Source organism: Salvelinus fontinalis, chromosome 3, assembly GCF_029448725.1.
Source record: "Salvelinus fontinalis isolate EN_2023a chromosome 3, ASM2944872v1, whole genome shotgun sequence".
In the NCBI taxonomy this organism is placed as follows: Eukaryota; Metazoa; Chordata; class Actinopteri; order Salmoniformes; family Salmonidae; genus Salvelinus; species Salvelinus fontinalis.
In genome coordinates, this window is record NC_074667.1 from 73,728,504 (window position 1) to 73,750,202 (window position 21,699).

Sequence of the window (21,699 nt, forward strand, 5' to 3'; positions counted from 1 at the left end):
CTAACCTTCGGTAATGTCTGCCATCAGCTCATTCATTCAAATAAGCATGGCTGACAGCAACACCACCAGGCCTTTTTCCTCAACTGCTGGGGAGTGTTGTTTTGAGAGTATGCATCTCATGTTGCATGGCACACATAGGCTTTTAGGCTTAGAATGTTGTGATCTCTGTCCTTCCTCTTCACAGGGGTATTCGTTACCTCAGCAAGCACTGTTTGCAGCGCTACGCCATGACCGGAGAGCTGTTGAGCACACACACTGGTCTGTTGTATTCATATTTTGGTGAGGGAGGTCCAGTTTGTTACACCCCGTTCCACTAATCTCACAGCTGTCTACAATGTCTGGGCATTCTGCCAAAGCTGTAGAATCACCCGTACATTCATACCATGTACTGTATACATGTACATACATGTACCACATCCATACCGCAAATTCACCCCAGAGCAATCCCTTTCTATTGAGCAAGCTTTTCAGCACTTGATGTTTGTAATCATTATTAAGTTCCTGGATGCTCATCTTCTCGTTTTAAAACAAAAACTGTTTAACCTTTCGCGGATCCCAGCTTTAAGGCCTTATGTTAATCAGAACCCAGCATACACACAGTGATCTCTGCTCTGTTTTGTGCACTGCATTCTAATGTCAACCACGAGAAACATTACTATTAATTTGTGAGGTAATTAGTTTGTAATAGAATGACCTCAAAGCAGGAAGATTAGCTAGGTTATTTTTTTTAATACTTGTTTGACCTCTGTACTAAGGCACAAGATGGAGATTAGTTCAAAGGCCTTGCATTTCTAATCCACTCAGTAATTCTCTAAAAGAGTGGAGCAAATGTTAGTCAGCTGATTTGAGTCAGTTCGTTCTTACAGTTTATTCAGAAGTCACGTACACTTTGCAGCACATTGACTATATCTGGACTGGTGTAGTTTGCAGTCTTATTATCACTAGAGGTTTGCAGCTGTAAAACATGATAAGACAAATAGGACTAGCCTAAACTCTTTACTTGAACGATACCTACATTAGGACATTATGACTCATACCACATTCATAAGCAGTACATAGGTATATCGGCTATGAATGTGTTATAAAGTCCTTATAAAAAGTTATAAAGACGATCACAAAATATTTCTGTAGAAAAGCCAACGAACGATAAAGGCTTGCGCTCCTTTTTTAAAATTGTGTTGAGCTGTTACTGTTACATGCAATGTATTATTATTAGCAGCTCGTCTTGTGGATTTTAATATTAAGGAATATTTCACTTTCTTTGGTCATAGGAACAACATGAATTTGTGCATGAGGCAGATGCGGTCCCCTCTCTCTGGTCAGTCTCACCGGGGGAAAGGAAGGAGAGAGTAGGGACCGTTAGAGGCGGTTGGGAAAAATTGATTTGAACAGTCATCCAAGTCGGAAACTCGGGCTTCTTTCTAGAGCTCCGACTTTTTGACCTGAAGACCACTAACGTGGTGATTTGACCTCGTTGACCATCAGATGCAGGTACCATCAGTCCAGTAAAATAAAAAAGCTAAATATTTCAATTCATGCTCCACAGTGCCTCACAAGTGCCAAACCAACTGATCTATTTTGTTATCAAAGCTCGAGTTTTGAAATATAGTATGGTCTGGTTAACAATATTGGCAAGCCAATCATATAGCCAATATGCTGTGATAATGTATTAGGCCTACTGCCCAAACCTCATTCCTACAAAACTGTTTGTGTGAAGTTAATGTGAGCGTCACACCCACACCCGTCACACATCTGAGCGTCACACCCTGATCAGTTTCACCTGTCCTCGTTATTGTCTCCACCCCCTCCAGGTGTCGCTTGTTTCCGCCAGTGTTTTTATCCCTGTGTTTCCTGTCTCTGTGCCAGTCTATTTATCCCTGTGTTTCCTGTCTCTCTGTGACAGTCTATTTATCCCTGTGTTTCCTGTCTCTCTGTGACAGTCTATTTATCCATGTGTTTCCTGTCTCTGTGCCAGTCTATTTATCCCTGTGTTTCCTGTCTCTGTGCCAGTGTTTTTATCCCCGTGTTTCCTGTCTCTGTGCCAGTCTATTTATCCCTGTGTTTCCTGTCTCTGTGCCAGTGTTTTTATCCCTGAGTTTCCTGTCTCTGTGCCAGTGTTTTTATCCCTGTGTTTCCTGTCTCTGTGCCAGTGTTTTTATCCCTGTGTTTCCTGTCTCTGTGCCAGTCTATTTATCCCTGTGTTTTCTGTCTCTCTGTGCCAGTCTATTTATCCCTGTGTTTCCTGTCTCTGTGCCAGTGTATTTATCCCTGTGTTTTCTGTCTCTGTGCCAGTCTATTTATCCCTGTGTTTTCTGTCTCTGTGCCAGTGTATTTATCCCTGTGTTTCCTGTCTCTGTGCCAGTCTATTTATCCCTGTGTTTCCTGTCTCTCTGTGACAGTCTATTTATCCCTGTGTTTCCTGTCTCTCTGTGACAGTCTATTTATCCATGTGTTTCCTGTCTCTGTGCCAGTCTATTTATCCCTGTGTTTCCTGTCTCTGTGCCAGTGTTTTTATCCCTGTGTTTCCTGTCTCTGTGCCAGTTTTTTTATCCCTGTGTTTCCTGTCTCTGTGCCAGTGTTTTTATCCCCGTGTTTCCTGTCTCTGTGCCAGTGTTTTTATCCCTGTGTTTCCTGTCTCTGTGCCAGTGTTTTTATCCCTGAGTTTCCTGTCTCTGTGCCAGTGTATTTATCCCTGTGTTTCCTGTCTCTGTGCCAGTGTTTTTATCCCTGTGTTTCCTGTCTCTGTGCCAGTCTATTTATCCCTGTGTTTCCTGTCTCTGTGCCAGTCTATTTATCCCTGTGTTTCCTGTCTCTGTGCCAGTGTATTTATCCCTGTGTTTCCTGTCTCTGTGCCAGTCTATTTATCCCTGTGTTTTCTGTCTCTCTGTGCCAGTCTATTTATCCCTGTGTTTCCTGTCTCTGTGCCAGTGTATTTATCCCTGTGTTTTCTGTCTCTCTGTGCCAGTCTATTTATCCCTGTGTTTTCTGTCTCTGTGCCAGTGTATTTATCCCTGTGTTTCCTGTCTCTGTGCCAGTCTATTTATCCCTGTGTTTTCTGTCTCTCTGTACCAGTGTATTTATCCCTGTGTTTCCTGTCTCTGTGCCAGTGTATTTATCCCTGTGTTTTCTGTCTCTCTGTGCCAGTGTATTTATCCCTGTGTTTCCTGTCTCTGTGCCAGTCTATTTATCCCTGTGTTTTCTGTCTCTCTGTGCCAGTGTTTTTATCCCTGTGTTTCCTGTCTCTGTGCCAGTGTTTTTATCCATGTGTTTCCTGTCTCTGTGCCAGTGTTTTTATCCCTGTGTTTCCTGTCTCTGTGCCAGTGTATTTATCCCTGTGTTTCCTGTCTCTGTGCCAGTGTATTTATCCCTGTGTTTCCTGTCTCTGTGCCAGTGTATTTATCCCTGTGTTTTCTGTCTCTCTGTGCCAGTATATTTATCCCTGTGTTTCCTGTCTCTGTGCCAGTCTATTTATCCCTGTGTTTTCTGTCTCTTTGTGCCAGTGTATTTATCCCTGTGTTTCCGGACTCTCTGTGCCAGTTCTTCTTGTATGTTTCCAAGTCAACCAGCGGTTTTCCCATTCTCCTTTTCTAGTCCTCCCGGTTTTGACCCTTGCCTGTTTCTGGACTTTGTACCTGCCTGCCTTGACCACGAGCCTGTCTGCCACTCTGTACCTCCTGATCTGGTTTTTACCTTTTTGCCTGTCCACGACCATTCTCTTGCCTAACACTTTGGATTCATTTACATTGTAAGACTCCAACCATCTGCCTCCTATGTCTGCATTTGGGTCTCGCCTGGTGCCTTGATACTGAGCAGTAGATCTCAGCTTGCTTTTTGACTGCGAAAGTGATCTTGACTCAGAAAAGGTTGGTGACCACTGATCTAAACCACTGTGAAATATGTTTTCCATAACCAAGAATACTGTATTTTCAGATGTTTGAAGCTGGTGTACAAAACCCAAAATAAACGGAAAAACTAAACTTAAGAACGGGAAACATAGAAATAGCGCACATAGAACATATCTACCACTTCTTAGACTTGGGTTCAATGGGAATGATAGATTTATAACTCACATTTCTATGTGAATTTGGTCGTATCTCCCCCCAAATGTTACATATTGCAGCTTTAAAGTAAAGTGTGATTAAACACTCTACTATAGTGGCATGTGGTAGTGTACACATGTATCCCAATACACTATTCATTAAACAACTATCCATACATGGTAATTCATTTTTAGACATTTGTATATACAGTTTGATGGTTGGATCTTTGTTAGTTAGACATTCTCTTCAGTCCTGACTATGTCTCCTATCCTCTGTTTCAAGGTACACCGTGCCGAATGGTTTGGAGGCAAAGCTGTGGGGATAATAATGGTTAGGGTTAGGATTTTACTGATCCTAGATCTGTGGCTAAGGGCAGCCTCTACCTGGAGCCGACACATGTATATGAGATGTCTCTATCACTGATGTGGTGTCCTCTTCCTGTTTTGTCCAGCTGCATGCAGGGTACTGTAAATCAAATCACATTTTATTTGTCACACACATATTTAGCAGATGTTATTGCAGGTGTAGTGAAATGCTTGTGTTCCTAGCTCCAACAGTGCAGTAGTATCTAACAATTCACAACAATACACACATCTAAAAGTAAAAGAATGGAATTTAGAAATATATAAATATTAGGATGAGCAATGTTGGAGTGGCATTGACTAAAATACAGTCGAATACAGTATATAGATATGAAATGACTAAAGCAGTATGTAAACATTATTAAAGTGACCAGTGATTCCATGTCTATGTGTATAGGGCAGCAGCCTCTAAAATGTGTAGAATTGATTAACCGCAGGGAGGAGGACTCCTACCAACCTCATAGAGTGGTACAGGCCTGGGAGCTACAGCAGTTCATATTGTAAGAAGGCTTAATCTCAATGCACACTGCCTCTCTTGACATTTTCATTTCAATGTAATTTTAACAGATGTTTTTATTTATTGTGTTAGTCATACCTTCAGTATAGCAGACCTGGTGATTTTGTGCAATTTTTACCTTTATTTAACTAGGCAAGTCAATAAAGAACAAATTCTTATTTTCAGTGATGGCCTAAGAACAGGAGCAGAACGACAGATTTTTACCTTCTCAGCTCAGGGATTTGATCTTGCAACCTTTTGGTTGCAAGTCCACCGCTCTAACCACTAAGCTACCTGCCGCAAAGATCTGAACATGCTTCCCCAGGACCTTGGCAACCGGTTGCTATGGACATACAACGGCCTCTGGGACAGTTACACAGAGACTCCAAAGTTTGATGTATAATAATCACACTAATGTCCAGTGTCATTATGTTTTTATTTGAAATGTACAGTAACTGAAATGTCTTGTAGGAGAGGTGAATTGAGAATTATATTTGTATGAATTAGTTCAGCTCATTAAGCCAAACCTTATGCTGCATGCTTCTAATGCAGGGGTGCTCCCGAATGGTGCAGCGGTCTAAGGCACTGCATCTCATTGCAAGAGGTGTCGCTACAGTCCCTGGTTCAAATCCAGGCTGTGTCACATCCAGCCATGATTTGGAGTCCCGTAGGCCATCATTGTAAATAAGAATTTGTTCTTAACTGACTTGCCTATTTAAATAAACAATTGTGGACATGCTTCTAATACTCATTATAATGTTGTGTTAGGTGTTAATGATCCTTTCTCTGTAGGGCTGTGAGGATGGCATCACTCTTATAGCAGATAACCCTTTCATGAATCCCAAAGAGCTCTGTCCTTTTAAGAAAGGACATCCAAATAGACTACATCATCTACAAGGTGACAGAGCGGGACAGATAGTTGGATATGCAGCTTTTTTTTAAATGTGAACTTTCATATTTGACTAACAGCCTGCCAATGTGTACTGAACAATAAATGTGCCTACTTTTTACAAAATAAAATAGACATTGATCATTGTGTTGATGGTAAACTTATACACTAAAATGTGTGCTGTATCATCCCCAGGGGTCAAGTAGCATGTCTATCCAGTGTAAGTCTCTTTCCACCACCAAGGGTTCTGTCCCTGACCATCCCCTCGCTTCCTCTGACCACGAGGCACTGAGCTGCAGCTGCAGACCCTGACGCAGACGCTGCAGACTAGGGGGACGACACAGGGGAGAGCAGGAATTTGCTGCAGGTACTCATTGTAAATCCAGATGTGGTCCATAATGATTTGATATGGAACATATATATATTTTTTAATATTGTCGTTTTGATTCTAACAGCTTCAAGATAATCGATATTCGCCACACTACTTTTGAAAATTCTCTAAGGACAACACACCATTCCAGTGTGTGTTGCTCTTTGTCCTTCCCTCACATAAGCTGAGCTAGTGGACATGGTGACAGAGGCCCGTACTGAGGTGAAGGTGGGCCTGCACTGTGCTGAGAGAATGCGCTACTCGGCAACCCGTACTGGGATGATGGGTCTGGCCCTGCTGCTGTTGGAGCTGGCCATCGCTGCTGTTGGAGCTGGCCCTGCTGCTGTTGGAGCTGGCCCTGCTGCTGTTGGAGCTGGCCATCGCTGCTGTTGGAGCTGGCCATCGCTGTTGTTGGAGCTGGCCCTGCTGCTGTTGGAGCTGGCCATCGCTGCTGTTGGAGCTGGCCATCGCTGCTGTTGGAGCTGGCCCTGCTGCTGTTGGAGCTGGCCCTGCTGCTGTTGGAGCTGGCCCTGCTGCTGTTGGAGCTGGCCCTGCTGCTGTTGGAGCTGGCCCTGCTGCTGTTGGAGCTGGCCATCGCTGCTGTTGGAGCTGGCCATCGCTGCTGTTGGAGCTGGCCATCGCTGCTGTTGGAGCTGGCCCTGCTGCTGTTGGAGCTGGCCATCGCTGCTGTTGGAGCTGGCCCTGCTGCTGTTGGAGCTTGCCCTGCTGCTGTTGGAGCTGGCCCTGCTGCTGTTGGAGCTGGCCCTGCTGCTGTTGGAGCTGGCCATCGCTGCTGTTGGAGCTGGCCCTGCTGCTGTTGGAGCTGGCCATCGCTGCTGTTGGAGCTGGCCCTGCTGCTGTTGGAGCTGGCCATCGCTGCTGTTGGAGCTGGCCCTGCTGCTGTTGGAGCTTGCCCTGCTGCTGTTGGAGCTGGCCCTGCTGCTGTTGGAGCTGGCCCTGCTGCTGTTGGAGCTGGCCATCGCTGCTGTTGGAGCTGGCCCTGCTGCTGTTGGAGCTGGCCATCGCTGCTGTTGGAGCTGGCCATCGCTGCTGTTGGAGCTGGCCATCGCTGCTGTTGGAGCTGGCCATCGCTGCTGTTGGAGCTGGCCATCGCTGCTGTTGGAGCTGGCCCTGCTGCTGTTGGAGCTGGCCCTGCTGCTGTTGGAGCTGGCCCTGCTGCTGTTGGAGCTGGCCCTGCTGCTGTTGGAGCTGGCCATCGCTGCTGTTGGAGCTGGCCATCGCTGCTGTTGGAGCTGGCCATCGCTGCTGTTGGAGCTGGCCCTGCTGCTGTTGGAGCTGGCCATCGCTGCTGTTGGAGCTGGCCCTGCTGCTGTTGGAGCTGGCCCTGCTGCTGTTGGAGCTTGCCCTGCTGCTGTTGGAGCTGGCCCTGCTGCTGTTGGAGCTGGCCCTGCTGCTGTTGGAGCTGGCCATCGCTGCTGTTGGAGCTGGCCCTGCTGCTGTTGGAGCTGGCCATCGCTGCTGTTGGAGCTGGCCATCGCTGCTGTTGGAGCTGGCCATCGCTGTTGTTGGAGCTGGCCCTGCTGCTGTTGGAGCTGGCCATCGCTGCTGTTGGAGCTGGCCATCGCTGCTGTTGGAGCTGGCCCTGCTGCTGTTGGAGCTGGCCCTGCTGCTGTTGGAGCTGGCCCTGCTGCTGTTGGAGCTGGCCCTGCTGCTGTTGGAGCTGGCCCTGCTGCTGTTGGAGCTGGCCATCGCTGCTGTTGGAGCTGGCCATCGCTGCTGTTGGAGCTGGCCATCGCTGCTGTTGGAGCTGGCCCTGCTGCTGTTGGAGCTGGCCATCGCTGCTGTTGGAGCTGGCCCTGCTGCTGTTGGAGCTTGCCCTGCTGCTGTTGGAGCTGGCCCTGCTGCTGTTGGAGCTGGCCCTGCTGCTGTTGGAGCTGGCCATCGCTGCTGTTGGAGCTGGCCCTGCTGCTGTTGGAGCTGGCCATCGCTGCTGTTGGAGCTGGCCATCGCTGCTGTTGGAGCTGGCCATCGCTGCTGTTGGAGCTGGCCATCGCTGCTGTTGGAGCTGGCCATCGCTGCTGTTGGAGCTGGCCATCGCTGCTGTTGGAGCTGGCCCTGCTGCTGTTGGAGCTGGCCCTGCTGCTGTTGGAGCTGGCCATCGCTGCTGTTGGAGCTGGCCATCGCTGTTGTTGGAGCTGGCCCTGCTGCTGTTGGAGCTGGCCATCACTGCTGTTGGAGCTGGCCCTGCTGCTGTTGGAGCTGGCCCGGCTGCTGTTGGAGCTGGCCATCGCTGCTGTTGGAGCTGGCCCCGCTGCTGTCCACTGGCTGGTCCTGGGAGCCGACCAGCCCTTCTTCCAGGTGTCCTTCTACGAGCGGTGTAGTCAACATGCTGACCATGCCGCTCGCGTTGCAAAATAAATGTACACATGCATGTTATTCAATCATTGCACCCACACTGCTCGTGCACGCCAACGAGCCTCTGTCTTGCCAAGTGCTATAATAGAAGTCAATTCTATTTGTTGACGCTGAACGTGGTGCAAGTTCTGCCTCTCCATCTCCTCATTGGTTTATAGAAGCAGATACCCACGTGCCATCTCTGTATTGGTTATACCCACATGGATGATTGAAAGATGAACTGAGGTCGGTCAGTCGTCGTGGTAGTACCATGAAAGTTAGATGCCATTTGCCAAATAAAGTCCACAGAAGAAAAAGCCTGGAATGAGGAGAGATGACTAGAAACGATTCGGTTGACCGTTTTATGTGTGGATTAATTGTCGGAGTAGAGGACCTTGTGTATTTCAGGTAAAATAGCAACTCAGTGTTTATGTCCCAGGACAAATTAGCTAGCAACAGCAAGCTAGCTAAATAGGACAAATTAGCTAGCAAGTGCAAGCTAACTAGCTAAATTGCCATACATTTTTAATGCTTTTCGACCTGTCCCCAAATGAATGTAATTGGTTCAGGGTTTGTTTTGATATTTTAACCTGCGCGTCGTGATCGTGTTTGGTGTAGGGGGACAAAATAAATGTATGCACACGCGCATCCGGTCTGGGCATGCTGTAAGGGTGAGTAATTCAGCATCAGAGTGCCCTGCAGGACAAGAGATCCTGTGACATGGCCAGTTTCATATGGACAAAACAACTGGGGACAATGCACAGTTCCCCTCTTAACCTGTACAGAAGGCTTTCATTTCGTAAACGTGTCGGAGGAGACGATCAGATCGCTGACTGGTGCACTTGTCCCAAAGGAAGAGATTTGGATGCATTTGCTTGTTTTGTGCAGTGTTTAGAAACCATTGATTTATCAAGTCACTTGCTCTAATCATTATTTATGAAATTAACACATTTTATGGTAAACAATCAATGCACACTTATATAAAGATTCACAATATCTGATAAGATCAAGTTGTTTGGGTACTTGCACTTCATTAAGAAGATAACACTTTTAATGTATCTACCTTGTAATTAAATGTACTGTAAAATGAAGACCAGTGCAACCATTGCTGCATATGCAAATATAACATGCCATTTTAAAAAGAACAGAACTGGAACCCCGTCATGCTTTTGTCAGGGGTTCAGTGTAATGCAAATAATGATGGAAAAATACAGAATTATTTTTAAACAATTAGTATATTAGTATATATACAAAAAGTATATTACATTCCTAAATTAATGAGGAAAAAAGACTGAATATGTTTTTTTATATATATATTACACTCCTAAATTAATGATGTAAAAAGACTAAGTGATATATGTTTCATATATACAGTACCAGTCCAAAGTTTGAACACTGTGATGTCTGCTTCCAACTCACACTCTCAAACATGTAGATACCCTGAACGCAGCTCACTCTCCAGATCCTGATCCAGATTCTGATGAATGTCATTGTCACACACTTTTAGTTCAGTTCTTTGCACCGCATCATTGTGAGGTATTGGTTCTTTTGTGACACACTTCTATTTGGACCTCTCTTTTTACTGTAATTTTATCCTCCCGTGTGTGATAGTTTTTGCCTGCCTCACTAACGATGCATTTTGCCTATTCCCTGCCTGTAATTTAGTCTATCGGATTTCCTCTTATCAACCTATTGCCTGATCTCCCGGACAACGTTACTAGCTTTTTCCCTGCCTGTACTGTTGCCTTTTTGGACCCACCTTCTGCTGCCCCTGGACCCAGCTACCTGCCTCCTGTGGTCCATTACAAATAAACACCTGCTGCGCCCTGCTCTTGAAACAGCTCTCTGTCTCCCATCGTGTTCATCACAGACACACCTACTCATTCAAGGGTTTTCCTTTATTTTTACTATTTTCTACATTGTAGAATATTGAAGACAAAAAAACAATGAAATAGCACATATGGAATCGTGTAATAACCAAAAAAGTTAACAAATCCAAATATATTTTATATTTGAGATTCTTCAAAGTAGCCACCCTTTGCATCAATGACAGCTTTGCACACTTGGCATTCTCTCAACCAGCTTTATGGGATAGTCACCTGGATTGCAGGAGTGCCTTCATAAAAGTTAATTTGTGGAATTTCTTTCCTTCATAATGGGTTTGAGTCAATCAGTTTTGTTGTGACAAGGTAGGGGTGGTATACAGAAGATAGCCCTATTTGGTAAAAGACCAAACCCATATTATGGCAAGAACAGCTCAAATAGCGAAGAGAAACAACAGTCCATCTTTATTTTAAGACTTGAAGTTCAGTCAATACGGATAATGTCAAGAACTTTGAAAGTTTCTTCAAGTACAGTTACAAAAAACATCAAGCGCGTTGATGAAACTGGCTCTCATGAGAACTGCTAAAAGAAAGTAAGACCCAGCATTACCTCTGCTGCAGAGGAAACGTTCATTAGAGTTACCAGCCTCATAAATTTCAGCCCAAATAAATGCTTCACAGAGTTCAAGTAACAGACACATCTTAACATCAACTGTTCAGAGGAGACTGCTTGAATCAGGCCTTCATGGTCGAATTGCTGCAATGACACCAATAATAAGATGAGACTTGCTAGGGCCAAGAAACACGAGCAGTGGACATTAGACCGGTGGAAATCTGATAATGGGCATAATGCCAATCCAGAGATGGCTCTAGTGGGGCACCTATCTTGGATATATAAACAGGTGCGTTATGAGTGTCTGATTAAGATGTCGTGACTTGTAACATGTAATGCCTGAGTAAAGGATTATGCTTGAACTTTACCAAACTCTCCGATGTGAGTTATTCCCATACACATAAAAACATGGTGTCAGAGCTATGAACCCAAAGCCAAGCGCTACGGAAAAGAGGATAAGGTATGTGGATAATATAATCGCTGTCGGATAAACGCAAACAAGTGGAAAAGATGAGCAAGGACGAAAAGCCTGCAATGTCTCTCAGTCAAATTCCGGTGCCTAGCGCCATGGACATGAAAGGCAATTTGTATCAAAAGCTGTTGTTTTTCCGTCATCAGTGGGTGAATTATGAAATCGTTACAGGCTTAGATTAAAAAGATCTGCATGTGCGATTAGCAACACTGCTCAGTGTTATTGAAAGAGAGTGCCATATGATTCAGCCTCACCTAGAAAATCCTTGATGTTTTACAAAGACATTTTAAACCCACTTGTAATGTGATTTATGAAACACGTGAACAAACTCAAGCAGATACGTCTGGTCAATATGTTGTGAGGCTGTGTCAATTGTCTGATTCATGTGATTTCAGGTAAATGAGAGATGAAATGATCAGAGACAGACTTGTGATTGGCTGTAAAGATAACAGACTAAGAGCAAGTATGCTGTGCAAACCACAATTTATGCTAACTAAAGCCATAGATATATGCAGAGCAAGCAAACAGACGCAGGTCCAATTAAAAAAAGATGAACACGGTCCCTGAACAGGAAAATACTAAAAATGGGTGCAGAAAAATACTAAAGATGGGTGCATGTACTGTGGATCAACACACGCAAGAGTCAAATACCCAGCACATGGGGTTATATGCAAATTCTGCGGAAAGAATAACCATTTTGTTAGTGTTCAGACAAATACAAAGTAAGCCTGTCAATCATGCTGGAACAGGATACATGCAGTGATCATAATGATGATGAAGAAGCGGGCATGCTATACATGACAGAAATGGCAAAGATAAATGGTTTACAAACTTAAAGCGTGCCCCACTGACATGTGATAACTGTGATTATGATCCAAGCAGCACTATCAAACGCCAGCTAGACAGTGGCTCAACTGTTAATATACTTGGCTACAGAGACTTTATGCAAGTAATGCAGGATGGAGATGCAAAGCCACAACCAAAGCAAGGCAAGGCTAAGGCTGTACGATGGCTCGGTTAATACACCAGTAGGGGAGTGTGAACTACAAGCCAATCATGATGGGGAAACATGTGCTAAAGTTCCAAGTGGTGAAAACTTTGCAAAAGCCTCTCCTTTCAGCAGAAACGTGTCAAAAGCTTAAGTTGCTACGGCTCAACCACCAACATGTTGTTCATCATGTCAGCACTAAAGAAAAACCAAAGGTCCCATCAGACTTGAACACCTCCGAGGCAATACTGAAACAGTTTGAGGATGTTTTTGAAAGGATGGGTGCTCTGCTAGGTGAGCTCCACCTAGTGGTGGATGAGTCTGTCAGACCAGTTCAACAGCTTCCCTGCCAAATTCCCATTCCACTCAAGGAAAATATACTAAAGGCTGTTGATTCAATGGAGGAACAGGGTGTCATTACGAAGGTCACCAAACCTACTAAGTGGATAAGCAACATAGTTGTGGTGGAAAAGTCTGGAAAAATAAGAGTCTGCCTCGATCCAAGTGCCCTAAACAAAGCCTTATGTAGGGCACATTACCACATTCCTACCATTGAAGAGGTACTGCCAAGCTTGGAGAAAGTTAAAATATTTTCGGTTATGGATGCGAGAAATGGGTACTGGCAGGTACGTTTGGATGAAGAGAGTAGTTACCTCACCATATTTTGGACAACTAATGGTAGATACCGGTGGACAAGGTTACCTTTTGGAGTGAAACCAGCTGCAGAGGAATATCAGCTCAGGCAACATGATGCACTTCAGGGACTGCCAGGACTAAGTGTCCTAGCCAGGAATAAGTGTCCTAGCCAGGAATAAGCATCATAGCTGATGACTTCCTGGTATACGGTTGTGGTGCTACAATGGAAGAAGCAGTGCAGGACCATGACCACAACCTGACTCAGCTCTTACAAAGAGAAAGGGAGATGAATGTAAAGCTGAATGAAGACAAAGTTAAGCTCAGGCTCACAAGTATTACATACATGGGACATATTTTGACACCTGAAGCCAGACCCCAAGAAGATGGAGTCAGTACAGCAAATGCAGCCACCTACAGACGCAAAAGCAGTGCAGCGACTGCTTGGTTTTGTAAATTACGTAGCCAAATTCTTACCTCACCTGTCTGACGTATGTGAGTGTAGGGGGTAGGGTCTCAAAAACCCTCCCCATTAATGATTAAGGGAACCTTAAGATTCATATGTTTTGCTGCAGGCCTTAAAAATAGATACTCTGTGTCTAAAACTCTGCCACCATACGTTGCACAAGCCATCTATGTTAGTCTTTGTGGTTATGCTCTAGCTGTTGCAAGAACGTGCCTGCAGGCTAGGTGTGAGTCAGACCAGAACTAGGTAAAGAGCTGAGAAGTAAACACTGTCTGGTTTTGACATTTTGATCTTGTGTGACAGTGGACAATGCTAATGAATTCAGAGAAGCTACTGTACTAGGTTACCTCATAAGGTAACCTCAGCTTATTGCTGCACATATACACTGACGTAGATGATCTCACCATCAGGGAAGTGATCACAGGTATATAATCAGCTGCACCCTTTGGTTGGTTGCAGAACTTACTCTGAAACATACGTGCTGTGTTTCCGTTGTCAACTTCTGTCTGCAATTGCATTAATAAAGGTTTGATTGATTCACTTAAAGAAGATATTGTCTGATTGCTGATTTCACCAATAAGCCAATGATTGACCTGGAACAAGGAACCTACCCCGACATGAGCCATTGCGTCGGCTGACCAATAAAGATGTGCTGTGGGCATGGCTTCCTCAACATGATGATGCATTGGAGAAAATCAAGAAATTGGTAAACAACCAAACCAATACTGAGGAACTATGACCTCTCTGAGGAAGTGACCCTACAATGTGATGCAAGTGACAAAGGCCTAGGGGCAGTGTTCCTGCAGGAGGCGCAGCCCATTGCACTTGCTTCAAGGACATTGACACTCATGGATCAAGGATATGCCCAAATTGAAAAGGAGTGCCGAGCCATAGTGTTCGTCTGTGACCGTTTTGATCAATGCCTTCATGGTAGGGACTTTATCACAGCGCACACTGATCACAAGCCGCTTGAGGTTATCTTTAAAAAAAACTATTCTGTCTGCCCCGAAGCGACTTCAAGGATAATGCTAAAGCTTCAGCGTTATCAACTACAGGTAGTATACAAGAAAGGAATAGAGCTTCACATTGCAGATTTCTTGTCTACAGCAGCACTACCAACAACTAGTCAGCCGCAATATAGGTCAAATGAGACTGTATATCCTCTACAGGCTGAGGTTGAAGATATGAACCATGCTACTGATCAAAACATCTCCCCGCAGACACGGGATACTATTAAAGCTCATTCAGCAGAGGACAAGACTTCAGACATCAGTCTTTTTTCCTGAGAGGCTGGCCGGACACAAGAAAGAGTACGCCCATCCTGGTAAGGGATTACTGGACATACAGAGACGAACTCACAATGCAGGAAGAGGTCGTCTATAAAAGTTACAGGGTGGTAGTGCCAGAAACTCTTTGCCCGATGATTCTCTCTCGTATCCATGCAGGGCACTCGCCAAAGTCAGTCTCAGGAAAGCTAGTGACTCAGTATTCTGGCCCAACATGACCCAATAAATCAAACATTTTGTGGCTGTGTGCAACATATGTAATGCTACTCTACGAAAGCAGCAAAAGGAAACGCTGCACCCGCATGACGTACCAGCACGTCCTTGGTCTAAAGTGGGAATGGATCTGTTCACAGTCAAGAACGTTCCTTTTCTGATTGTAGTGGACTACTATTCAGATTTTTGGGAGGTGGAGAAAGTGATTGACACAACAGCCGATTGCATCATCGACTGTTGTACTCAGCAGTTTAGCAGATATGGCATACCTGACAGTGGTGTAGTTACGAATAATGGGCCCCATTTCACGAGTCAATACTTTGCTTTGTTTGCAAAAGCCTGGGAGTTCCATCATGTGACCTCCTCACCCTACCACAGTCAGAGTAATGGTAAGGCGAAGTCTGCAGTGAAAATAGCAAAGACTCTCATCACAGGCATGAAGGAAGGCACAGATGTGTGGCAAGCCATTTTGGCGTTGAGAAATTCTCTCACAGAGGGTTTCGGCAGCAGTCCTGTACAGCGCTTAATGTCTAGACACACCCACTCTCTGTTGCCAACACTCCCAACCTCCTCGCACTAAAGGTCATTAGGGATGTTCAGGTACACAAGCGTGCACGTCAGGACAAGTCAAAACATTATTATGACCAGCATGCAAAAAAATCTGCCTGTAATAAAACAAGGCCAAGCTGTCAGAGTGCTCCTGTCACCTCACGCCAGGGATGCTACATGGAGTCTTGGCACATGCATAGGGCACATCAGCGCAAGGTCATATGAAGTGGAAGTAAAGGGCAGAAAGTATTGAAGGAACCGGAAGGACATACGCCCAGTTCAGGAGAACATAGGGCACAGGAGGGCCACAAGGGGAGACTGTGAACATCCTCTGGATGGTGTGGACAGGACACAAAATGAGGAGATGAGGTAGACCCCACCAGGGCATGTTATCTCTGCAGACCGTGCCTCCACAATTTCAGGAGGCTGTGGAAGAGGAAGGAGAGGCCCTGAGGCTCCCAGAGGTGCCCAACATCCCAGAGGTGCCAGGAGAGGCCCTGAGGCTCCCAGAGGTTCCCAACAACACAGAGGTGCCAGGAGAGGCCCTGAGGTGCCCAGAGGTGCCAAACATCCCAGAGGTGCCAGGAGAGGCCCTGAGGTTCCCAAAAACCCAGAGGTGCCAGGAGAGGCCCTGAGGCTCCCAGAGGTTCCCAAAAACCCAGAGGTGCCAGGAGAGGCCCTGAGGCTCCCAGAGGTTCCCAAAAACCCAGAGGTGCCAGGAGAGGCCCTGAGGTTCCCAGAGGTTCCCAACATCCCAGAGGTGCCAAATATGCTACCAGTGCGACACACTAGGACAAGGGATAACATAAGACCATGTCCCTTAAGAGATGGACAATTCATTTTTTATCTTACAAAAAACATGTTGATAATGTAAATAAGAACTGTGGTATTAAAATGGCATGAAGTGCACAAACTAACTATATATGAAAAGGAAGATTATTAAGATAATGGGCATAATGCCAATCCAGAGATGGCGCTGGTGGGGCACCTATCTAGGATATATAAACAGGTGCATTATGAGTGTGAACGATTATGCTTGCATTTTACCAAACTCTCCGACGTGAGTTATTCACATACACATAATAACACTTTAGTCTGAGTCCAAATGTGAGATTTTTGGTTGCAACCGCCGTGTATTTGTGAGACGCAGAGTAGGTGAACGGATGATCTCTGCATGTGTAGTTCCCACCGTGAAACATGGAGGATGAGGTGTGATGCTGTGGGGGTGATTTGATGGGGACACTGTCTGTGATTTATTTAGAATTCAAAGCACACTTAACCAGCATGGCTACCACAGGATTCTGCAGGGATACGCCATCCCATCTGGTTTGCGCTTAGTAGGACTACCATTTTGTTTTTCAACAGGACAATGACCCAACACACCTCCAGGCTGTGTAAGGCCTATTGGACCAAGAAGGAGAGTGATGGAATGCTGCATCAGATGTCCTGGCCTCAACAATCACCCAACCTCAAGCCAATTGATATAGTTTGGGAGAAGTTGGACTGCAGAGTGAAGGAAAAGCAGCCAACAAGTGCTCAGCACATGTGGGAACTCCTTCAAGACTGTGACCTAAATGTAAATTCAGAGTCATGCATCTGCATTGCTTGCTGTTTGGGGTTTTAGGCTGGGTTTCCGTATTGCACTTATGTGACATCTGCTCCCTTTATGCAGTATGAAATCTCTCCATTTCTACATGTGCCTCTTGTTCACCACTAGAGAGCAATGTTGCACATGTACAGTAGCCAACAGATATTGACCATCTGTGGATTGCAATCACGTTCAAATCTAAACAAATTGGGAATGTAAGGATATCCATATTTCAAATATGAACCATGTGATGTATCCTATCTGTGGTGTAGTCTTTGGACGAAATGCACTTAAACAGGACATTTAAATGTCAAGTGAAATCTAGATTATGAAGTTTGTACATTCACTTCCATTATTTAAATAGTATTTGTTGTCTGCCCTTCTTTACATTGTCATTGGGTTTTGATTATAATGTAATTAATATGTATGTAATGTAGCCTAGGTCTACTGCTGACTTTTGGAAACTGCAAACTGTTAGTCTGTATCGAAAGCATGATGAATGACAGAAGTGCTGTGACTTCAATACAAAAGTAAAACTCTGCTCTAACGAATCTTTAAACATGCCTGAACATCAACACCTAATTGCATCCAAGGGTTCACCAAAGTGGGAAATGAATGCTTGGTGCAGATTGCCAAGAGTAGGTTGGACACCACCAAAAGCTGTAGTTTTGACTGTGTTGCCAAGCTATGCCAATACCCATGGGTGTGGTGCTTGTTCCTGTCTACACCAGTGCATTTTTACAATGATGATGAGTGGCCAATTTAATTAAACAGTCTTGGTATTTTCCCAGGGTATTCTTACAGCTATTGTTCATCAAAATGGAGTATGTTTAATCAACTGCCCTAAATAAATAAGAGTCATTAGACAAATGTAGTTATCTACAACTCTCGTAAATAGGTTCACCATATTCAATAATTGGCAGAGTGCTTTTTAAAACACTCAGTGAAGGCTAAAATGGGATGTTGTTCATTTGGATATGATTACTCCTGTCTGAACTCTTTCTCTCACGCAAGTTTTTCTCACTGTGATGATAGCAGTCTTGTTGTTGTCTGTCTCACTGTGATGACAGCAGTCATGTTGTTGTCTGTCTCACTGTGATGACAGCAGTCATGTTGTTGTCTGTCTCACTGTGATGACAGCAGTCATGTTGTTGTCTGTCTCACTGTGATGACAGCAGTCATGTTGTTGTCTGTCTCACTGTGATGACAGCAGTCATGTTGTTGTCTGTCTCACTGTGATGACAGCAGTCATGTTGTTGTCTGTCTCACTGTGATGACAGCAGTCATGTTGTTGTCTGTCTCACTGTGATGACAGCAGTCATGTTGTTGTCTGTCTCACTGTGATGATAGCAGTCATGTTGTTGTCTGTCTCACTGTGATGATAGCAGTCATGTTGTTGTCTGTCTCACTGTGATGACAGCAGTCATGTTGTTGTCTGTCTCACTGTGATGATAGCAGTCATGTTGTTGTCTGTCTCACTGTGATGATAGCAGTCATGTTGTTGTCTGTCTCACTGTGATGATAGCAGTCATGTTGTTGTCTGTCTCACTGTGATGATAGCAGTCATGTTGTTGTCTGTCTCACTGTGATGACAGCAGTCATGTTGTTGTCTGTCTCACTGTGATGATAGCAGTCATGTTGTTGTCTGTCTCACTGTGATGATAGCAGTCATGTTGTTGTCTGTCTCACTGTGATGATAGCAGTCATGTTGTTGTCTGTCTCACTGTGATGATAGCAGTCATGTTGTTGTCTGTCTCACTGTGATGATAGCAGTCATGTTGTTGTCTGTCTCACTGTGATGACAGCAGTCATGTTGTTGTCTGTCTCACTGTGATGACAGCAGTCATGTTGTTGTCTGTCTCACTGTGATGATAGCAGTCATGTTGTTGTCTGTCTCACTGTGATGATAGCAGTCATGTTGTTGTCTGTCTCACTGTGATGATAGCAGTCATGTTGTTGTCTGTCTCACTGTGATGACAGCAGTCATGTTGTTGTCTGTCTCACTGTGATGACAGCAGTCATGTTGTTGTCTGTCTCACTGTGATGACAGCAGTCATGTTGTTGTCTGTCTCACTGTGATGATAGCAGTCATGTTGTTGTCTGTCTCACTGTGATGACAGCAGTCATGTTGTTGTCTGTCTCACTGTGATGATAGCAGTCATGTTGTTATATAGAAATACAATCAGTGGGAATAGGGGCCAGGTGTGCACAATGAAAGTTCCAGAGGGATCCGTGACAGTTGTCTATCTCTCCTTTATAATAGCAGTCCAGGTGTTGTCTATCTCTCCTTTATAATAGCAGTCCAGTTGTTGTCTATCTCTCCTTTATAATAGCAGTCCAGTTGTTTCGCTGAGGCTTTGTTAGAAATGTGTCACAGGCTTGAGCGAGAGTGAATAATACAGTACAGAATGTTCACTTCATGAACATCTTGAGGGTCAAAAAGGTGAAGGGTTGTCACAGTACAAGCAGGTGTGTGAAAAGGCATAATTGTTTTTTATTATTTTTAACTAGGCAAGTAGGTTAAGAACAAATTGTTATTTACAATGGCGGCCTCCCGGGGAACAGTGGGGTTAACTGCCAGTGGGGTTAACTGCCTTATTTTGCCTTGGGGCAAAATTACAGATTTCTTTACCTTGTCAGCTCAGCGATTCAATCCAGCAACCTTTCAATTACTGGCCCAATGCTCTAACCACTTGGCTACCTGCCATGGTGACTCAACTGTCTAGCCTCTGGTCTGGTGTGGAAATCACAGTTTGTCATGGATGTTGGTATTATGATGAATGTAGTGATCACCATGGTGAATTCAGTAATTGTATTTATCAAATGTTATTATTGAGCATATTGTTATTATCTCAACAACAGATCCCAGAGCCTAGTCTGGCAGCCCCCTACACCTCAAAAACACTAAAATAATATCAACATGTATATGTCTGTGTATACAGTGCCTTCAGACAGTATTCATTCCCCTTGACTTATTCCACATTTTGCTGTGTTACAGCCTGAATTCAAAGTGGATTAAATAGATGTGTTTTCTCACCCATCTACACACAATACCTTATAATGACAAAGTGAAAACATTTTAGAAATATCTCATTTACATACGTATTCACAACCCTGGGTCAATACATATTAGAATTTGGCAGTGATTACATCTGTGAGTCTTTCTGGGTAAGACTCTAAGAGCTTTGCACACTTAAATTGTACAATATTTGCACATCATTATTTTTAGAATTCTTCAAGCTCTGTCAAGTTTGTTGTTGATCATTGCTAGACAGACATGTTCATGTCTTGCCATAGATTTTCAAGCTGGTTTAATTTAAAACTGTAACGAGACAACTCAAGAACATTCCATGTTGTATTGGTATGCAACTCCAGTGCATATTTGAACTTTAGGATATTGTCCTGCTGAAAGGGGAATTTGTCTCCTAGTGTCTGGTGGAAGGCAGACTGAACCAGGTTGTCCTCTAGGATTTTGCCTGTGCTTAGCTCTATTTCGTTTATTTTTATCCTAAAAAACTCCCTAGTCCATGCCGATGACAACCATACCCATAATATGATGCAGCCACCACCATGCTTGAAAATATGAATTGGGGTTTTCAGTAATGTTGTGTGTAGGATTTTCCCCAAACCTAACGCTTTGTACTCAGGACATAAAGTACATTTCTTTGCCACATTTTTTGCAGTTTTACTTCAGTGCCTTATTGCAAACAGGATGTATGTTTTGGAATATTTTTTATTCTGTACAAGCTTCCTTCTTTTCAATCATAATTTAGGTTAGTATTGTGGAGTAACTACAATGTGGTTGATCCGTCCTCAGTTTTCTCCTTTCACAGCCTTGAACTCTGTAACTGTTTTAAAGTCATCATTGGCCTCATGGTGAAATCCCTAAGCAGTTTCCTTCCTCTCCGACAACTGAGTTAGGAAGGATGACTGTATCTTTGAAGTGACTGGGTGTATTCATACACCATTAAAGTGTAATAAATAACTTCACCATGCTCAAAGGGATATTCAATGCCTTCTTTTTATTTGTACCCATCTACCAATAGGTGCCCTTCTTTGTGAGCCATTGGAAAACATCCCTGGTCTTTGTGGTTGAATCTGTGTTTGAAAATTGACTGCTTGACTGAGGGACCTTACAGATAATTGTATGTGTCGGGTACAGAGATGAGGTAGTCGTTCCAAAATCATAAACACTATTATTGCGCAAAGAGTGAGTCCATGCAACTTATCAGGTTACTTGTTAAGCACATTTTTACTCCTGAACTTATTTAGGCTTGTCATAACAAAAGGGTTGAATACTTATTGACTCGAGACATTTCAGCTTTAAATGTTTTATTAATTTGTAAACATTTCTAAAATCATAATTCCACGTTGACATTATGGGGTATTGTGTATAGGCCAGTGACACATAATCAAAATGTTATCCATTTTAAATTCAGGCTGCGACACAACAAAATGGGGAAAAAGTCAAGGGATGTGAATACTTTTGAAGGAACTGTATGTCTTTCGGAGGGGTTGGGTTAAAAGCGGAAGTTACACTTCAGTTGGACCTTGTA

At 44.2% G+C, this 21,699-nt stretch overlaps 1 pseudogene; it reads left to right on the forward strand.

Moving 5' to 3' along the window:
* The first annotated feature begins 3,316 nt into the window (after positions 1–3,316).
* Positions 3,317–16,190, forward strand: LOC129851586 (sphingomyelin phosphodiesterase 2-like; annotated as a pseudogene).
* Positions 16,191–21,699: the final 5,509 nt, after the last annotated feature.